Below are 8180 nucleotides of genomic sequence, written 5' to 3' on the forward strand. Positions count from 1 at the left end.
ATACCTGCCAGGCCCTGAAGGCATCTGAGTCTTATGCTCCAGTTCTATCACTCAAGTGCTCCTGGGCATAACAGAATGGAGAGTCTATGTATCTGTGACAATTTTGTCTCTGCCTTCCAGCCCCATAGGAGCCAACTGCAGGAACAATTTGAATGGAATATGCTTACATGAAGGATTCTTCCAAAAGAAATCCTACCCCAGTGCTCAAAAAATACAGAGTATATTTAAGCACCTGATAAAGTTAAACTTTTTTTTCCTTTATAAAAAAAAGGATTTGATTTAGAAATCACTCCACAAGAGATGAACTAACAACTTAACAAATTTTGATCTACAGAAGGGGACCTTAGTTGAAATTGGTTAAATGGCAAATGACAGGTGGTTGGGTCCAAAACCCGGAAAGCAAAGCCACCACCAAGTCCTCCCAACCAAACATGGTTGGGTCCTCCTCCAAAGAGAGACCAGTTGAGAACACTGAATTGCTTAGGATTACAGTTCCTCTTCTCCTCCCCTCCAAGAAATGTGGGTATTTTCACTTTATTAACAGTCTGCTAAATAGAGACTGGACAAGTAAAAAAAAAAATGTGTGTGGGTATGTGTGATTAAAACTTCTTTTAACCACAAGGCAACTTGAACGTTCATCAGTTTGGAAACTATCTCTATCCCTGGAGTGTTAAAACTGACTTCTCTGTCAGTTAATACTTCCCATTACCACTCTCCTGTGCAAATTTCAATGCATTTATTTAGAATAAGGTTTAAAGGATGTCTGCAAAGTTTGATGCCATTATATAGAGTTTTTCTCTTTATCCTAAGAATAACTTAGTCACTAGCTTCGATTTACTTAAAAGCTGTCAGCAGTTGCCAGGCTAGTGAGATACATTTCCTTTTAAAAATTCACCTGGTTAATTTGTGTTTCATTTGCTCTAGGTATGTCCAAAGCTTTTTAAAGGTTCCCCGCCCCACCCACACACACACCTGCTGCTAAATGGAAGGGAAGTTATTTGCAAGGCAGCTGTACATTACTAATATTCATTCACTTATTGATTTAGCCAACAGACCCTTACTAAGCATTTCATATTTATTTAGCATTTGCAGTGGTCCTGAGAATATATTTAGAGAAGAAAGGTCTGGTCCTTGCTTTGTAGGTGTGCATAGCCTAGTGAGCGAGAAAAACAAGTAACATCTGAGAATGGGCTTGTAATTTGGAAGGAAAAGTGTGAGAAAACTTTCAGAGGAAGTCTGCCCTAAACTGAGTCTTCAACCATGAACAGTGGTTGATGGTAGGATGTGAAGTAGTAGCCTTTGCAATTAGCAAGTAAAAGAGATATTACGTCATCACTGCCATTCCCCTATCATAGCCATCATTTATCCAGTGTTTACATTCAGCCAGGTGTATTACTAAACACTTTATAACTATTAACTCGTTAATCTTCAGAATAATCATATAAGATCAGTATTATTATTATCCCTATATTATTGATGGGGCACCAAGAACTTAAGTAACTTTCCTAAAGCTACACAACTACCAGTGATGAGGCTGAGATACAGTCCAAACCAGATGATTCTAAAGCCTTGGAACCTTCAAGTGTCACCCTCTTCACAAGCCTGATTTGCCATGCCACCTGGCCATGCAACAGAGGCTGAAAAACAAATATTCCATTTTTCTTTAGTGGAAGGTAGCAATGAAGATTTGAATCCTGAATAACTGTTCGGTCAGCCAACTTGCCACAGCCAGAGAGGAGGCAAGTGGAGAAATCCAGACACAAAATGATGCACAATTTAATAGAATTAATGGCAAGAAAATAGAATGCAGGGGATAAATATTGCAATGATTGAATCTATAGGCCTGGATAATGCACTTCTCAACTGGGGATGATCCCCTCCTTCCCCAGGGGACATCTGGCAATGTCTGGAGATAATTGTTGTCACAACTTGGTGGAGGTGGGGGACTTAGCTATTAGCATGTAGTAGCTAGAAGCCAGGATGCTGCAAAACTTCTTATAATGAACAGGACCACAAAGAATTACCCAGCCTTAAAGGTCAATAGTGTGGTGGTTGAGAAACCTCCATTATAGAGGGTAAGGGAGGACTGTAGCATCACTTCCGGTTTTCTAGCTTAGTGACTGAGTAGATACCCACTTATCTAAGTGGGGACTTATAAAATGAGGAGCCGCTTTTACATGGGGGTATAAACAAAAAGATGGAGCTGGATGTTCTGGTGGTTTATGAAACCTTTCAGGGAGAATCATGTAGTAAGAAATGAGTCAAGACACAAATGCTGGGGGACACCAACATTAAGGGATGGATAACAGAAAGAGATGCTGAGATGGAGACTGAAAACATCAGTCAGCGATTTGAAGATAGGAACCAAGAGAATGGAGTCATGGAAGACAAAGGAGAGAAAGTTTCAGAAAGGAGGAATGGCAGACTGGTAACAAACTGCTACAGGCCCAGCAGTTGCTTTTTCCAAGTGGACGAACAGCTACCATGCATTTCCCAGCCTCCCTCAGGCTGTGTATGGCCAGTGAAATAAGAGGAGAAGTGAAATACTTCATATTTTTCCTCCACTTCTGCCCCATGCTAACAATACACACAGTCTCCACTCCTTGCTCTGCTGCTGCCAGATGCAGAGGTCCAGCTGAGGACTCTTAAGTCCCCAGGAGATGGTGGAGCCACAGATGAAAGGAGCCTGAGTCCCTGATTCACCACTTGGAAGGCCAACAAAGATGAATATTTACATGAGCAAATCATGACACAAGCAAAAAATAAACATTCATTAGGTCATGCCATTAAGATTTAGGAGTTAGTCCTCACCTGCCTTAATTAATACACTGACTCTGTAAATGCCTCAGACCAGTAAAAGTAACTTGATCTTTGGTTTTTAGGCAAGAGCCTTTCCTTGGAGAGCAAGGGAGGCACAAACCAGTTTGCGGATGATAGAAGAGCAATAGAAGACAAGGAAGTGGGGAAGTAAAGATTGAAGAAACATAGGGCAAAAGCTGAAGGGAGTCATAGGTTCAGGAGAAGAGATGAATATAAGACAGGAGGCAGAAGGGAAAAGAGAGATGGGGTGTTTGACAGAGTCACGAGGTGATAAGCCCAGCTCAGGCTGTGTGAGCTCTTTACCTCTTGGTAAGGAATTGTTCTAGGCTCAAGGTCTATTCTTATCAAGCCAACTGAATATGAAAGTCCACATGCAGGAGACTGCCTTTCTCAATGATTATCTTCAGGTAACACCAGAGGGTGTTTTAGCACAATAGACATTTTAAATTATTTTTTCGCCTGATAAATGAGTGGTATTTAAGATGTGGAGGAAAGCATGCCAGCCTTGACATGAAAGCCTGTATTCTCCAGGATGGCGCCCTAAGGCTTGATTCTGAACCAGTACTGTGTTCCGGGACTGACTTGGAGAACTCGTTGCCTAAACCCAACTATGATGTTAGAAGCATCCCGGGACTGGAACTCTGCCTCATTTCCTCAAGTGAATCTTTCATGCAGGATATGAACTTGAAAGGCTCAGAGATGGGCATCACTGAGCTTATAACACATATGACTCTTTCTGTAACTGCTTGCGTATCAATGGTTAAATGTGTTCTAGAATTTACTCTAACTCTTGCTTTCACTCCTGGTAGAGGGTTTAGGGTGGTGGCTGTATATTGCCTAATTTGCTTAGTTAGCTATTAGAAGCTTAATTATCTTAATTTGCACAGTTAGCTATTAATTTGCTTAGAAGCTGTTAGCTATTGATATTTATGAAAAAGAACGTAATCATTGAGAATGACCATAGAGGTTCAGGTCACTTTGCTGCAGTGTTTTCATTCCTTAAAAGAACCATTGTGACCTATGCTGAGATCTGGTCCCCCAAAAACAGCATCTTCCCAAACTCAAACGCCTTCCAGGTCAGATTGGTAAAAAAAACGTATTGTGTAGCCAGGTGTAAAATAATAGGGGATGTGAGTTAGTTATTAAAGGAGGGAGAGGTGGAAGAGAGGGAAGAGAGCCTGCCAAGCAAAGCATATGCCTAGAAGTATGTTGTCATTAGGCTGGAGAAAGGGGGGGTGGAGGGGTCAGATCAGGCCTTGTATATAGCACTCAGGATTTTGGACTTTGTCCTTAAAGCAATGAGATGTGATTATATTAGCATTTCAAAAGACCACTCTTGTGGAATGGAGACTATGCTAGGACCTGGAGAAGACTGACTGGAGACTATTAAAATAATCCAGGTAAGAGATGCCAGCAGTTTGGGCTGGGTTCCTGGCAGTGATAATGGGTAGAAGCAGTAGAATTTAAGAGATATCGAGGAGGTGGAATCGATTCTTCTGTGAATTTAGAGTCTGAGGACGTCTTGTGCTTCCTGAGGAACTATGTGCTTGGCTTTATCAGATCATACCTGTATTTCTATCATCTCCATCCTCTGCTTAGTTCACTGTAGGTCTCTTATGCTTAGTTTGATGGCTCTGTTGTATGTGTACCATCTAGTGTGCGTCTTCAAATTCTGTAAGTAATAAATAGAAAAAGCAGGTAAATCTTTTTTGCTTTAAACACGCATGCTTACAATAGTTCCACTAAGAATTGGACTTCTGTAATGAAGTCTGAAGAAGCTTCTCCCCTATTCCTCCATGAGCAGCTGAATTCTTCCCTTTGGGCAGGAGAATCTCTGCTTGGTGGAGAGAGAAGCCTTCTCATAGTCCCTGTAGTGTGGACTCTGGATGGTGAACTCCAGGAGGAATTGCTGACCTCTCATTGGCAGCCTCTGGTCACCTGTTCCAACAAGTCTACGTCTTCAAAAAGATGTGACTATGAGGACCTAGGCTCTGTTCTCAACTGAAAGGAGAAGATTTAAGGGAACCATTGTTGCCTTATTACAGCGGTTCTCAACCTTCCTAAGGCCGCGATCCCTTAATACAGTTCTTCATGTTGTGGTGACCCCCAACCATAAAATTATTTTCGTTGCTACTCTATAACTGTAATTTTGCTACTGTTATGAATCGTAATGTAAGTATCTTTTTGTTTTCCGATGGTCTTAGGCGACCCCTGTGAAAGGGTCGTTCGACCCCCAAAGGGGTCGCGACCCCACAGGTTGAGAACCGCTGCCTTATTAGAAGCCACTGGAAATATGGCTGGGGCAGAGTTAGGTACTCAGGGAGAAACAAACATTTTCCAATAGCTGACAACTCTGTAGATTCTCTCTGCAACCCAACACCCACTCACAACCCAGAGCTTTGGGCAGATTACATCCTAATCCTCAAATTAGAGGAAAAAAATATATTTTCAAGAAAAGCACAGGAATATGTTAAGAAGTACATTCAACTACTTCAATAATCATGACTCAATGCATTTTATACAATTCTATACTTCCTTAAATATTCTCCGATTCCCTCCATCCCACCTCATCCCCAAATACTCTTGGGTCTTTGAAATAAATCCTAAAAATATGGCTTACCTCTGAAAGACATTTATAAATATGTTTTCGATTTTGATCTGGCAGGACTCATGATCTTACTGTCCTACTTTTCCTGCACATGTCTTTTTTGGCGGGCTCTGTTGGCTTTTTGTGTATTATTTTGCCATGCCTCAGGCACTGTCTGTCTCCGTGCCCTGCATTCTACCTTCAAGCTCTATTTTACTGACTTTCTTCTGTAACTGGGAGACTTCCCAGTTTCTTTCCAGGCCATTCAATTTCTTTGGCATTACTTGCTCATTGATCATTTCTAACTGCTTTCCACTTGTACCGCTTGGCCCAAAGTGAAATGTGAGACTACTGAAAGATTTTGAGGAAATTACTCTGGATGCTGCTGAGCTGCAGTCCTTTCAACCATTTCTCATTATCTCAGGGTCCTCAAAGTCACAGGTGCCTCTCATTCATATTGAAATCCTACAAAGTTTTTTGGTTTGCCCTGAATTACTGCTTTGAACAAAAGGGAGGATGCACATTGCATTATGAATTTTGTCAGAGTCCCCAATGTTTATACCAAAATAGTCCCTTCACATGAAACATTAAGTTTTTTTACATCTACTGCCAAAATTATGAAGTACACACACAGAGAAATTAATCCCTTGTGAAGCTCTGCTCTAAGCCTGTAAATCCAGGCTCTCCAAACCAAATTTAGATGTGTTATTAATCTCCTTGCTCTGGGTATCATTTCTCTGGTGAGAATTTGTCTCATGTAAAATATAAGCATTTTAGGCAAATAAACAACAATTAATCCATTGAGTTTTTTCCCTAGTTTCCCAGTCCTCTTTTGAGTTTCATAGCTTTGATTTATTTGGAAACTAGAGTAATGCTACACATTTTCTGAAGTAAGTATTGCCTGACAGTTAATGTCACTCAAATGCCCTCCCCTTTTTTTTCAAATTCATACACATATTTCACTCTCTCTGACATTTCATCTGCTAATCTCTCCAAGCCCTATTCCAATAGCTCTGCTCTAGCTATACTATCTTCGTTTAGCTTAAACACCTTGACCATCATCCAGCAATGAGCTTGTTAAATGGCCACCACTTAAATGAATGATACACCAACATCTTTCATTTATTCTTTCATTGCAATATGACATGTACAGATTGCATTATTCAATCAGTTAGATTCTCCCAGTGTCTCACCTTTCTAATAGAGTATAACTACTAATTAGTTCTCTATTTTGGGGTTCTTGTTATATTTAAAAATAGTAAGTTTTTATTTCTTTAAAATAGTCTACAACTCTCACTTCTTACTAATTCAAAATGACCTTCTCCTTGTCAACACTCTGTTAATGTCAGGTTTTACTGTACTTGTTCCAAATATATATATGTTCAAAGACAAGGATAGGCTAGGTTATGCTCTGGTAACACAAGACTCCAAAATCAAAATGTCTTAAAGCAATACAAGTTTATGTTGATGTTTGGTGGGCTATAGTTCTCCTCCACATAGAATTCATTCCTAGACTCAAGCTGTTGGAGTAATTTCTATCTGAAACGTTTCTGGCTTTTTATTAGAAGGAAAAGAAAGTGTAGCAAAGTACACACTGACTCTTAAAGTTTCTGCCCAAAAGGGGCACAAGTCACTTCTGCTCACGTTTCAGTGGTCAAAGCAAGTCACATGGCCATGCTTGAGTTCAATAGAGTGAGGAAATAAAATCTTCCCATAGGGAGAGGCACTATATATTTGTGAACAGTAATAAAATATACTACAGCATCCTAATCATATAATATACTGCATTAATTAGTAATCAAAACATACATACAATACTACTGGGTTGTAAAATAAAAGGAAAATATGGTATAAAACAATAAATTAAGTTTTATCATATAAGGAGTTATCGTTGGTTTGGGTGAGTAGTAACAAGTCCTCCTAATAATTCAATTATTTATTTAGATACCTATGTAGTTTTTTGGGGTTTTTTAAGATGCTATTGGGGAATTGGGGGAGGGGAATAGCGTTTGGGAATCAGGGAATGGGAACAGACAAGTTGCTGTCCTTTTGTTCTTCAGTCTAGTTGTGGAGGATGTTGCTTCACTGGCCCAAGTTGGCACCATCATTCCGCTCTTCCCGGGCAAGGCAGATCAGTCTCTGGCCATTGGACAGCCACTCACGGCGGCTCAGGCAGCTCATGCCGGCTCATGACAGCCCACTGCAGCAGGGGCTGCAGCCTATACCGTTGCTGGCGACTCACGGCAGCCCAGCTTCAGGTTGAGCTGTTGTTCATCATCTTAGCTGTAGAGGGCACAGCATCACTGGCCCATGTGGGATCCGAACCAGCAGCCCTGCTGCTCAGAGCTGGTGTCCCAAGCCAACGCTTAACTAACATGCCACTCGGCTGGCCCCCTATGTAATTTTTGCTTTTATTTCTATTAATTATCTGGATTTTTTTTGCTTTGCCTAATATAACTATTAAATTGAGGCAGCAATGAAAACGTTCACATTTCCTTGTGATTTTTTATATATTTTTATATAATACAGATCACTGGTGCCAGGTTTTTAGATATTTTAAATTGTAGTTTAAATTATTCTATATAAACCACAGTCTTTATTTCTTCAGTCACTAAAATAACATAACTATTCTCTAAAAGTATGTAGTTTATGAAATATTCTAGTTAAAGATAGAGGAACTAACATTGCCCCCATCATTCATTTTTTTGAGTTGAAGATACTTCTATTAAATGTGATTACAGAGAGGGAAAAGATAAGTACACTTTTTTTTTAA

This window comes from Hipposideros armiger, unplaced genomic scaffold, assembly GCF_001890085.2.
Source record: "Hipposideros armiger isolate ML-2016 unplaced genomic scaffold, ASM189008v1 scaffold_194, whole genome shotgun sequence".
NCBI lineage: Eukaryota > Metazoa > Chordata > Mammalia > Chiroptera > Hipposideridae > Hipposideros > Hipposideros armiger.